The sequence below is a fragment of the Desmodus rotundus genome, chromosome 8 (genome assembly GCF_022682495.2).
Source record: "Desmodus rotundus isolate HL8 chromosome 8, HLdesRot8A.1, whole genome shotgun sequence".
Taxonomy (NCBI): domain Eukaryota; kingdom Metazoa; phylum Chordata; class Mammalia; order Chiroptera; family Phyllostomidae; genus Desmodus; species Desmodus rotundus.
This window is the reverse complement of record NC_071394.1, coordinates 61,023,363-61,036,760: the sequence shown is the minus strand read 5'-3', so window position 1 is coordinate 61,036,760 and position 13,398 is coordinate 61,023,363. Positions and strand designations below refer to the sequence as shown.

The 13,398-nt window shown below is 39.6% G+C and overlaps 1 long non-coding RNA gene across 1 annotated transcript in view; it reads right to left on the bottom strand.

Annotated features, from left to right (window-relative positions):
• LOC123478459 (uncharacterized) overlaps positions 1 to 13,398 on the bottom strand; it is a 49,348-nt gene that overhangs the window by 20,838 nt on the left and 15,112 nt on the right. The window lies entirely within an intron of this gene.

Below are 13,398 nucleotides of genomic sequence, written 5' to 3'. Positions count from 1 at the left end.
ATCATAGGGGTGCCAGAAGGAGAAGAGGAAGAGCAAGAAATTGAAAACTTATTTGAACAAATAATGAAGGAAAACTTCTCCAATCTGGCAAAGGAAATGGACATACAAGCCCAGGAACTTCAGAGAGTCCCAAAGAAGTTGGACCAGAGGAGGAACACAACAAGGCACATCATAATTAAATTACCCAAGATAAAAGATAAGGAGAGAATCTTAAAAGCAGCAACAGAAAAGGAGACAGTTACCTACAAAGGAGTTTCCATAAGATTATCAGCTGATTTCTCAAGAGAAAACTTATAGGCAAGAAGGTGTTGGAAACAAGTATTCAAAGTCATGAAAAACAAGGTCCTACAACTGAGATTACTCTATCTAGCAAAGCTATCAATTAGAATGAAAGAGCAGATAAAATGCTTCCCAGATAAGGTAAAGTTAAAGGATTTCATCATCACCAAACCTTTATTATATGAAATGTTAAAGGGACTTACCTAAGAAAAAGAAGGAGATTAAAACTATGAACATTAAAATGACAATGAACTCACAGCTATCAACAACTGAACCTAAAAAACAAAAATAAACTAAGTGAACAACTAGAACAGCAATAGAATCACAAAAATGGAGATCATGTGGAGGCTTATCAATGGGGAGGGGGAGAGGGGAGAATAGGGGAAAAGGTACAGGGAATAAGAAGCATAAATGGTAGGTACAAAATAGGCAGGGAGAGGTTAAGAAAAGTATAGGAAATGGAGAAGACAAAGATCTCATAGGTACAACCTATGGACATGAACTAAGAGGGGGGGATGCTGGAGGAAAGGGGTGCAGGGTAGTTGGGGAGAAAAAAATGGGACAACTATAATAATATAATCAATAAAATATACTTAAAAAAGAAACAAGTGTTTCTTTAGCGTCATTGCATTTCCTATGCCTTGTATACTTTTTATTAATCCAAGAGAGTTACTTCTTATATATGAGGTTGCTAGTTTCCTGAAATACTAATTAATGCATAATTATCTAGTAATAAGTTTAGATGTCAATAGGAAAAAATCACATTAATAATGTGATGCCTAAAGCTTACCAGTTTTTTAAGCAAAGGGAAAGGGCTGAGGAAATGATAGAGAAATATGGCAGATGTGTAACGATCAAGGTGCACATGTGTATGTGTGTGCAAGAATTTTTCTGAGGCAGTTGGACAGATGTTACTGAAAGGGGAAAAGGAATGTGTTAGAAGACGCTAAAGAGACACGATGCTGAGAAAAAATAGGATGCTGAGTAGTAGTTTAGTCCACAATCTGCTGTTATATCTTTTGGTAACTTTCCTGATGGTCCCAGAAATCACTGGTTTTGTGTTCAATGTCTGGCAACATTACTAAGTTTTCTGGGAGCTGGCTGGATTCTTCCAGGCACTAGTTAGGTCTAAGATTGCTTTGTTAGGCAAGCTGATCAAAAGCCATCCATTCTGTTCTATTGAAAATGAGCTCAGCATTACTTATTTTAGAAAAAGGGGAGAGTAAGCAAATTTCAGATTCATTGTAATAGATGTAATATTAAAATTTCCATAGAATTTTCCTTTAGGAACAATATACATTATAAACTGCTCAGTACCACTAATCTTCATAATATATGTTACGAAGACATAATTTACTCACCGTTCATCTAAGCTAAAAACATCCAAATGACTATGCTAAATCCATACTGTCATAAAGACTGAGCTAAATCATGAGGGCACATGGTGGTTTATATGTGCCAACCTATAATCAGATTTAGAGTCATAGCAACCAACCTGCTGACATGCCCAGGCGTGACAGGAAATCTCAAGTAACACTTTCTCAGTGATTCTTTCTCTCACACAAATTGGAAGTTTCTCAGAACACAGCCAGCATGTCTGCTCCTGATGACTGCTAATGAGAACTCTTAATTGAGAACCAGCCAGAACCTCTTTGCTCTCCTTTCCTGGTCCCCGTGGTTCCTTCCATTGGGTCAGGTCACCTCCTAGCATGACAAATAGTGTTGGTAACATTTCCTGATCAACATCCCAGTTAATTCTCTTCCAAGAAACCCAAACGCTAGGTCCTCTGTCATCCTTCCAACTCCACTGCATCCCACAGCTGAGGTTTCCTTGCTGTAGACACAATTTCTAGGAACACAGAGATCAGAAAAAAGAAGTGTGGTATGGAAAGGAAAGGACAACTATAAATATAAAAGTACTAATATTTCACAATAAGATTGAATAGGAGACCAAAAAAGTGATGTCAAATGAGAAAAAGTTTAGTGTTAATACTGTTTGAGTCCTTTGGATGTGCCAGGTACTGTACTAAACAATTCACATCTATTGTCTCATTTAATCCTCAAGTCAACTACCTATAAAAGTAGGCACTATTATCATTAACATTGTAGAGTGATGGAAAAGATCCAGAGAAGTCAAGCAACTTCAGGACATCTAGCTAGTTAGTGAAGGAGCAGATACTTGAACCCAGCTCTAGACAAAGCCAAAGATTTGGTTTTTAACAGTTTTGAGTACTGCCATCATTAATAACAATATTAATAACAGCAGTCATTATATGCTAAATATACTAGCAGTCAATATATTGCTAAAATTAGCAATATTTCAGTAATTATTAATTATTCTGTAGTTTTCTAAGTATGAAATAATAATTAAGATATCTTAACTCCTCCCAATAATATGCGAATCTCTAATTTTTTTCTTTTCTTAAACACATTGGTTGATATTTTAGTCCAACATTAAACTGTAATGTGACAGTGGACATTGTTTAAATTTTCCTGACATCAACAGAATGATGCTTGAGTTTTCCCATAAAACATGATGCTGACTCAGTGCTGTTTTTCAGCATTGTTAATGATAGTCGCATACTTTTCTTATTGACCCTATAAAATGATAGTTTATAGTTCATGATATTGACTTACTTTACACTTCTAGAAGAAATCCACTTGGTAGTGATTTACTATTATTTTAAGGAACTACTGAGTTCTCTTGGTTAATATTTTATTTTGGATTTTGTACTTTTCTAGTAGGTAAGATTGGTCTATGGATTTCCTTGCTTGTGATCTTTGGCATTCCTTTGGTATCAATGTTATATTTGCTTCAAAAAATGTACTTAGGGACTTTCCTTTTTTTATGATCTGAAACAACTTAAATAACATTGGATTACAAGTTTTCTAAATGTTTTATCGAATTCCCCTGGGGAAACCTTTAAAGGAACAAAAGCAATTTTATGATTACTTTTTCCATTTCTTCTTTGGAATTCTATATGCCTAGATTTTTCTTTTTTTTTACCTTCTGATTGAGTTTTTGTAAGTTACATTCTTCAAAGCAACATTCTTTATTTTATCCAGGTTTTTAAAAGGTATTTGCATAGAACCAAACCAAATAAAAATAAAACTAAAACTTCCTATGAATCTTTTTATTTCCTCTTTTTATGTGAGTGTACCTTAACATTTGTGGTCTGAGAATTTTATAAGCTCATTTCCATGAGTTTATAAGGTTAACTTATTTCTATTTTTATTTCCAGTTTTTGAAAGAAAAATTTCCATTAAAATATTAAGCTCCTGGGCTTTATTTAATTCTTGCTACAACACTTTGAATAAAAGATTTATTCAAAAAACAATTGTATCCTCTTGAATAGTAAAACCTACTTTGACTGGATTTAAATGAAATTCTTTCCTAGGTGGACATCTGGTGATTATGTACTGAATATTTTAACTGGTCAAATAAAGTCTCAAGCTCTTCCCAATCTTACTAACATATCATAACATATGTTATGACATAGCTCATGCCATAAAGAATACTTTAAGAACATGTAAAAGATTCTATTTAATTTGAAAGACCACAATAAATGTTCATGGAATATACCTTGTAAGTTATTTGCTAGAATGGAAGGTCTTAGTATAATAATTAAACAGTCCCTGGAATTTAATATTCTATATTAATCACTCTGATTTATGATTTTCAGTGTTTAACTCATATACTTCAATGAACACATTTTTTACTTTTCTACTAGGCTTGTGTTTCTTGGGAGACAATAAACAGCTTACTTGGGATATTCATTTTAATTCATATAGGGAAGAGAGAATGTGTGTTTCTAACTTTCAGAACATAGGGGTAACACAGGTTATACTTTCTTCATGAGTCTCATAGACCTTGCCTATTTGTTTTCATAAATATTGTAACAGGTGAGAAATGGGACCCTGGGAGGATTACTGTCTCTCTGGGCCCCACAGTTACTAACAGCTGAGTCTATAGCCCAGGTTTCTCAATTCCTTCCCTTTCAGACTTTATAGTTCAGCAGTGGAGACAAGTATGTGAGGTGAATGCAAAGAAGTCCATGATAATAAAAATAGTAATGAAAGACCAGAGATGATGAAAATGGAGAACATGGTAATTTCAGGCTGAGGAAACTTTGAAGACCTTGTGAGGCAGGTCAGACCTGAGCAGGGCCTCGCAGGAGAATGGAGAGCTCCCAGCAGAACAAAGACCCAAGGGCAGGGCACCCAGGAGGAAAGGGCTCACCCAGAAACGGGAAAACATGTGCTAAGTTAACTCCACTAAGTGCAGCCCTATCTATTCCCATTTCCTCAGCCAGAGCTCTCCAGAGCATTAAATTACTCTGAAAAGATATCAAGATAGTTACATTAAAAGTGTAAGGCAATGCTGAAGCTCAAAAGAGGCAAATGTAGGGAAATGGGAAAAAAGAATGGCATTTCATAGACTAACCCTGTACTTCCCAAATGTTGCAAATACTGAAGTCTGTCCCCCAGTATTTGTTCTCCCTTTATTTCATGGTAATTGAAATAAATTACCAAACTGGAAAAGTCCATATTTTTTGCTGGACAAATGGTTTTAGAAATTAAAATTGCATTTCGAGACTTCCTTGTTGTTTGTGGCCATAAGACTGTAATTCTGTTTTGGCCAATGAGATGCAAGTGGAAGTTTTCTTGGGCAGCTTGTCCCTGCTGTTAAAGAAGAAGCTCTGGCACCTGCTGCCACCCTTACTCTCTCCCTCCCACCGCTGCCTGGACACAGACATGAGGGCTGCACTTCGGGAGGAGGGCACACACAAAGGAAGGTTGCCCACCGACTCAGGGTAGCTGAGCCCCTGAGCACACACCATGGGTCAGAGTTGCACATCACACTGCATTGTGTACCCCTGGACTCTGAAACATTCCATGAAGCCCAGTCTCCAAAAACATGGGGAAAAGCCAAAATATGATGTAATTTTGTAAAAGGTTTATGTAAAGCCATGGTTTGTGTAAAGGTTTATGTAAAGACAGATCCAAGGAGAGGGGAAGATGGTGGCAACATAGGTGGGAGCAGAGTCCACTTCCCCTCAACGCCAGGGAAATACCTAGCTGATCTGAGGAGCAGAGCGAACAGCCAACAGTATTCCAGCATATATGAAGATCAGAGACCAAAGATAGAGGACATTGAAAGATCTGACGGTAAGAAGAGTGCTTAAGGACAATAAGGTCCCCAGGACCCGGGACCTGCGCGGTACAAGGGTGGCAGAAGTGCCAGCCCAGGCGCAGGGGCTGCTGCAGGAGTCTTGGGAGAGGGCCAGGCTGAGCTGTGAGCAGCCAGGTGCTTGTTTGGACCAGGGGGGTTTGAATAGGAGGAATTTCTCAAAAAGAAAAAGAAAATAGAGGCACTCGGGCTAGTTAGAGAACTCTCGCCAGCAGCCGAGGCCCCTGGCGCCCCTCCCCCCTTCGCCCCAGGACTGCCAGCACGGGATAAGCAGCCCCGGAGCCCCGGCGCTCACCTGAGGCCCGGTTGTACGCACGCAGATTAGCGAACTGGGGGCCCACACATGAAACCCCGGAGGGGCGCCCATACCTGAAACCTCGGGTAGGAACGCATTTGGAGCAGAGGCTAGCTGCTCCACCCACAGGCCCAAAACCTCGGACCTGAGTGCCACGTGATTCAGTCCCAGCGCGGCCCCGCCCGCCCGAGAGACTCAAGCCCAGGGTGGCTGGATTGTCCCCCCAAGCACAAAGCGGCTGGATTGGCTGACCAACGGCCTGATTGCCTGCCAGGGACCACACCTACAACGCCTACCTAACACCTGCACATAGAGCCCTGCAGGGCCTACTAGCTCTCTAGGACAAAGGCAGAACAACCAGCAGAGGGGAGCTGCAGGGCTGGGGGAGACTGCAGGCTGAAAAACAGCGAAGAGTGTGGCCCAGGAAGGGAGAAAACTGAAACCAATCCTTCCAACCACCCCCTCCTGTTGCACAGACAGAACGACCAGCAGAACTAACCTGACCGGTTTAAAGCCAGCAGAAGATTTTTTTTTCCTTTCCTCCTTTCCCCCTGAATTCCTTCTTCCTTTCTTTTTTTTTCTTTTTTTCATTCCTTCTTCCTCCCATCCTTTACCTTTTGTATGTCTTCTTCCTACCTTCTTTTATCTATTTCTATGTTTTAATTTTTGTTAAAATTCCTTCTTATCTTGCCTCTGATCTTTCTTTATTCCTTCTTCCCTCCTTCCCCCTTTTTTTTTCTCTTTCTTCCCCCCTTTCTCTTTTTCCCACAGGTGAGACAACAAAACCTGGAGTGCTGAAAAGACCAGAGTTAGACCGTGTTACACCCATAAACGTCAGCTCAAGACCACTGAGCACAGGAGATTAAGGAGACAGCACCACCGAATCCCACTGGCATTCTACAATAGAAGTTCATACCATAAACCCAGGGAGTCAGAATAGAGCAATTTAAGAAGCAGAGGCCAACAAGAAGAGTCTCACAAACAATGGGAAGACAAAGAAACAATTCCCAAATGAAAGGAAAGGAGGAAGTCTCAGAAAGAATGCTAACTGAAAAAGAGGCAAGTCAACTATCAGATACTGAGTTCAAAGCAATGGTTATCAGGAAGCTCACTGAGCTCTCTGAGGTCAAAGAGAACTACCAGAAACTACAGGGAAACTACAATGAACTCAGCGCAAACTATATCAACATGAAAAAGGAAATAGAAACTATCAACAAAGTCCAAGAGGAAATAAAGAATACAATTTCTGAATTAAAGAACACAGTAGAAGGAATGAAAAGCAGACTTGATGAAACAGAAGATCGGATCAGCGAGCTGGAGGACAAAGTAGAAAAAAACACCCAGGAAGAGCAAGAAAAGGAAAAGAGGCTCAGAAAGAATGAAGAGGCAATAAGGGAAATGCAGGACAACATGAAACGTAACAATATCCGTATAATAGGAATACCAGAAGGAGAAGAAGAAGAGCAAGGGATAGAAAACCTGTTTGAAAAAGTAATGATGGAAAATTTCCCTAATCTGATGTGAGAATAAGTCACCAAAATCCAGGAAACACAGAGAGTCCCAAGCAAGAGGTACCCAAAGAGGCCCACTGCAAGAAACATCATAATTAAAATGGCAAATTTCCAAGACAAAGAGAGGATCTTAAAAGCAGCAAGGGAGAAAAAGGAAGTAATGTACAAGGGAGCACCAATAAGGTTAACAACTTACTTCTCAATGGAAACGCTCCAAGCCAGAAGAGAATGGCAAAAAATATTCCAAGTAATGAGAAACAGAGGCCTGCAAACAAGACTACTTTACCCAGCAAGGCTCTCAATCAAGATAGAAGGCCAGATAAAGAGTTTCCCAGACAAAAGAAGTCTAAAAGAATACACTTCCACCAAACCAGCTCTGCAAGAGATGCTACAGGGACTGCTTTAAGGAAAGGAAGGAAAAGAGAAAGACAGAGGAACACAGGTAGGATTAAAGGCAATGAATAACTTCCTATCGATAATAACCTTAAACGTAAATGGATTAAATGCTCCAATCAAAAGACATAGAATATCTGAATGGATAAGAAAACATGACCCACACATATGCTGCCTACAAGAGACCCATTTCAGGACAAAAGACTTACACAGACTGAAAGTGAAGGGCTGGAAACAAATTTTCCAAGCAAATGGACAGGAAAAAAAAGCAGGGGTAGGAATACTCATATCAGACAAAATAGACTTCAGAAGAAGGGCCATAAAGAGAGACCCAGAAGGTCACTTCATAATACTCAAAGGAAGAATCCACCAAGAAGACATAAACATTGTAAATATGTATGCACCGAACATAGGAGCACCCAAATACATAAAGAAAATCTTGGAGGATTTCAAGAAAGATATTGACAGCAACACAATTATAGTAGGGGACTTTAACACCCCACTATCAAAAATGGACAGGTCTTCCAGACAAAATATCAAGAAGGATATTGTGTCACTTAAAAATACCCTAGAGGAAATGGACTTAACTGATATATACAGAGCTTTTCATCCCAAAGAAGCAAAATACACATTCTTTTCAAGTGTCCATGGAACTTTTTCAAAGATAGACCACATGATAGGACACAAAGCAAGCCTCAACAAATTCAAGAAAATTGAAATCATATCAAGCATTTTCTCTGACCACAAGGGGCTGAAACTAGAAACCAACCCCAAAGGAAAAAACCCAAAACACTCAAAATCATGGAGACTGAATAGCATGCTATTAAACAATGAATGGGTCAAGAACGAGATTAGGGAAGAAATCAAAAACTTTCTGGAAACAAATGAAAATGAACTCACAACAACCCAAAACCTATGGGACACAGCAAAGGCAGTCCTGAGAGGGAAGTTCATAGCAATACAGGCCTACCTTAAGAAGATAGAAACAGTTCAAACAAACAACCTAACCCTATGCCTACAAGAACTGGAGGAACAAGAACAAAGACAGCCCAGAGCAAGCAGAAGGAAGGAAATAAACAAGATCAGAGCAGAACTAAATGACATAGAGACTAAAAGCACAATTGTAAGGATCAATGAATCCAGGAGCTTGTTCTTTGAAAAGATAAACAAAATCGACAAGCCTTTAAGTAGGCTCATCAAGACAAAAAGAGAGAGGATCCAAATAAACACAATTAGAAATGAAAGAGGAGAGATTACAACTGATACCACAGAAATACAAAGGATCGTAAGAAATTACTACAAAGAACTGTATGCCAAGAAATTTGAAAACCTAGGTGAAATGGACACATTTCTAGAAAAATATAATCTTCCAAAACTGAATGAAGAAGAAGCAGAAAACCTGAACAGACCAGTAACAGCAGACGAAACTGAAGCAGTCATCAAAAAACTCCCAACACACAAAAGCCCTGGACCAGATGGTTTTACAGGAGAATTCTACAAAGCATTTAAGGAAAAGCTAACCCCTATCCTCCACAGACTATTCGAAAAAATCCAAACTGATGGAAGACTCCCAAACTCTTCTTATGAAGCCAGCACCATACTAATCCCAAAACCAGACAAAGACACAACGAAAAAAGAAAACTTCAGGCCAATATCGCTGATGAACATAGACGGTAAAATTCTCAACAAAATATTGGCAAACCGCATCCAGCAATACATTAAAAAGATCATCCACCATGACCAAGTGGGATTCATCCCAGGGATGCAAGGATGGTACAATATTCGCAAATCAATAAACATAATACATCACATCAACAACAGCAAAGATAAAAATCACATGATCATATCAATAGATGCGGAAAAAGCATTTTATAAGGTACAGCACCCATTTCTGATAAAAACACTCAGCAAAGTGGGAATAGAGGGAGCATTCCTCAACATAATATATGAGAGACCTACAGCCAACATCATACTCAATGGATAAAAACTTAGAGCTTTCCCACTAAGATTAGGAACAAGACAAGGATGCCCTCTCTCACCACTCCTATTCAACATAGTATTGGAAGTCCTAGCCACAGCAATCAGACAAGAAAAAGCAATAAAAGGCATCCAGATTGGAAAGGAGGAAATGAAACTGTCACTGTTTGCAGACGACATGATAGTGTACATGGAAAACCCTATAGACTCCACCAAAAAACTACTCCACCTAAGAAATGAATTTGGCAAAACAGCTGGATACAGAGTCAATACCCAGAAATCAAAGGCATTCCTGTACACCAGCAACAAAACTGCAGAAACAGAAATCAGGAAAAAAATCCCATTCGATTTAGCAACAAGAAAAATAAAGTACCTAGGAATAAACCTAACCAAGGAGGTAAAAGACCTGTACTCAGAAAACTACACAACACTGAAGAAAGAAATTAAGGAAGATACAAACAAATGGAAGCATGTACCATGTTCATGGATTGGAAGAATTAACATCATCAAAATGGCCATACTACCCAAAGCAATTTATAGATTCAATGCAATCCCTATTAGAGTACCCATGACATATTTCACAGATATAGAACAAACATTGCAGAAATTCATATGGAACCATAAACGACCCCGAATAGCTGCAGCAATTTTGAGAAAGAAGAACAAAGCAGGAGGGATCACAATACCTGATATCAAACTGTATTTCAAGGCCACTGTAATCAAAACAGCGTGGTACTGACACAAAAACAGGCACATAGACCAATGGAACAGAACAGAGAGCCCAGAAATAAACTCAAGTCTTTACGGTCAATTAATATTTGGCAAAGGAGGCAGGAGCATAAAATGGAGCAAAAACAACCTCTTCAACAGATGGTGTTGGGAGATCTGGACAGCTACGTGCAAAAAAAAATGAAACTTGATCACCAACTTACGCCACACACAACAATAAACTCAAGATGGATAAAAGACTTAAATATAAGTTGTAACAACATAAAAGTCCTCGAGGAAAACATTGGCAGGAAAATCTCAGACATTCCACGCAGCAACATCCTCACAGACATGTCCCCTAAAGCAAGGGACATAAAGGAAAGAATAAACAAATGGGACCTCATCAAAATCAAAAGCTTCTGCATGGCTAAAGAAAATAGCACCAAATTACAAAGAGAACCAACAGTATGGGAAATCATATTTGCCAATGATACCTCAGACAAGGGCCTGATCTCCAAAATATATAAAGAACTCACACGACTCCACTCCAGGAAGACAAACAACCCAATTAAAAAATGGGCAAAGGACTTGAACAGACACTTCTCCAAGGAAGACATACAGAGGTCCCAGAGACATGTGAAAAGATGCTCAGCATCACTAGCCATCAGAGAGATGCAAATTAAAATCACAATGAGGTACCATCTCACACCAGTCAGAGTGGCCAGCATAAACAAATCCACAAACAAATGTTGGAGAGGATGAGGAGAAAAGGGAACCCTAGTGCACTGTTGGTGGGAATGCAGACTGGTGAGGCCACTGTGGAAAACAGTATGGAATTTCCTCAGAAACTAAAAATGGAACTGCCCTTTGACCCAGCAATTCCGCTGCTGGGATTATACCCTAAGAACCCTGAAACACCAATCCAAAAGAGCCTGTGCATCCCAATGTTCATAGCAGCACACTTTACAATAGCCAAGTACTGGAAGCAACCTAAGTGCCCATCAGCAAACGAGTGGATCCAAAAACTGTGGTATATTTACACAATGGAATTCTACGCAGCAGAGAGAAAGAAGGAGCTTATACCCTTTGCAACAGCACGGATGAAACTGGAGAGCATTATGCTAAGTGAAATAAGCCAGGCGGTGAGGGACAAATACCATATAATCTCACCTTTAACTGCAACATAATCAACAAAAGAAAAAAGCAAGCAAAATACCACCAGAGACATTGAGGGGGGGAATTGTCTGGTGGTGGTCAGGGGGGTGTGAGGTGGGGACGGTGGGAAGAGGGGATTGCAGGAACTATTATAAAGGACACATGGACAAAATCGGGGGGGATGGTGGGGGTAGGGGAGGGAGGTGGGTTCAGCCGGGGTGGGGGGAGGGAAGGGGAGAAAAGGCATACAACTGTAATTGAATAACAATAAAAAAAAAAGACAGATCCAAAAAATGGCTCTGACAGTAACCAGGAATAGTTCTAGTATGTTCTCCATCTGTGGCGTTGAGACCAGAAGTTCATTTTTCATCCCTGTGGTCTTAATGCACCAGGCTATCATCTAAAGGATTTTAATGTTTCTCAATACTTTATGTCACAAGCTATGCTTGCCTACAGGAGCTGAAAAGGGTTCCCTAGTGAAACTGAGGTGGGTCGAGTGCAAATACCAAGGTGGAGATGGGACATCATGAGCAAAGGGGCCGAGTGCAATACAAGAATGACTAAGCACCTGAAAAATTAATCACTATCCCTTCAGCCTGTGAAGTTAGAATGCAAGCCCACCTTTCTCCATTCCTTGATCAAAGAATAAAGTTTCTGCTCTGCCTTACCGAACTCAGCCTCATTCTACTGGCGCCAGGCAATGGGCAAGAGAACCTTGGTTTGAGGATATAATTCTGTCCTGGATGATCACAGGTGTGACTTGTTGTATTAATTCCCATAACGGTCTAGGAACTTAAAGCAGAACCTCCCTAATAGCTAAGCAAATGCCCCAGAACTATCAGAATACCTATGAGTAATTTTAATCAAGCCTTCTCCATACTCACCTCAGAAAGCATCTTTCCCAAGTGTACTGTATATGCATAAAACACCTGTGAGAGAAGCTGCTTTGGGATGTAGGGCTAAAAGCTGACTAGTATATTTGACTGAGTCAATCATTCCAACTCAGCATCCACTGACTGAACATCCACTGACTGAGCCATGGAGATTCTGCGGTGTGCAGTCTCAGAGGGTGTCAATACTCAGCCGGTGATGGAATTTTCCACCACGTCTTAATCAGTATGGATCTGTCCAGCTCTTACTGCTGGACATTGTTTTCTGTTTCCTGAATGTATCAGAGATCTCTATCATTTATATTGATTTCCTTTGTTCGCCTAAAATATTTTGACAAAAACAAAAATAATCCACAAACATTTAAAAGCTCTCTTCCTTGCAAGCCCCTATTGTTATTTCTCAGGTTGACAGAAAAAGGAAGCTTTCTGCTATATTTCAGCATATCCGTTCTTCTCTTAGTTTCTTATTCTTGCATGTGGAAGGCAGCGTCCTAGCTTAGTGTTATTGGTATAAATCACATTTGGTCACTGACACACAATGAATTGAGATATTTTCTTATTTCTCCTTTAAGCCACACCATCCTGTTTTTTGCCTTGTAGCCATTACCTGCAGTATTTTTCTGTTTTTATCTCACACACTAATGACACTGTAGATTTCTCATTTCAATAACTTACTTGCCTTACTTGGCACTAATTTTTTGTCTTGCTTCACTCTGTGTCATTGCTAGTGGAATGCAAAATGGTGCAGCGACTGGGGAAAACAATTTAGCAGTTTTTCAGGAAGTTAACTAGAGAGTTACCATTCGATCCAGAAATTCCACTCCAAGGTGTTACCCCAGAGAAATGGAAACATGTCCACAGAAACCTGTATATTAATGTTTATAGCAACACTATTCATAATAGCCAAAATGCGGAACAACTAAAATTTCCACCAGCTGGTGAATGAATGAACAAATGTGGTATATTCATACAGTGGAATATTATTCAACCATACAAAGG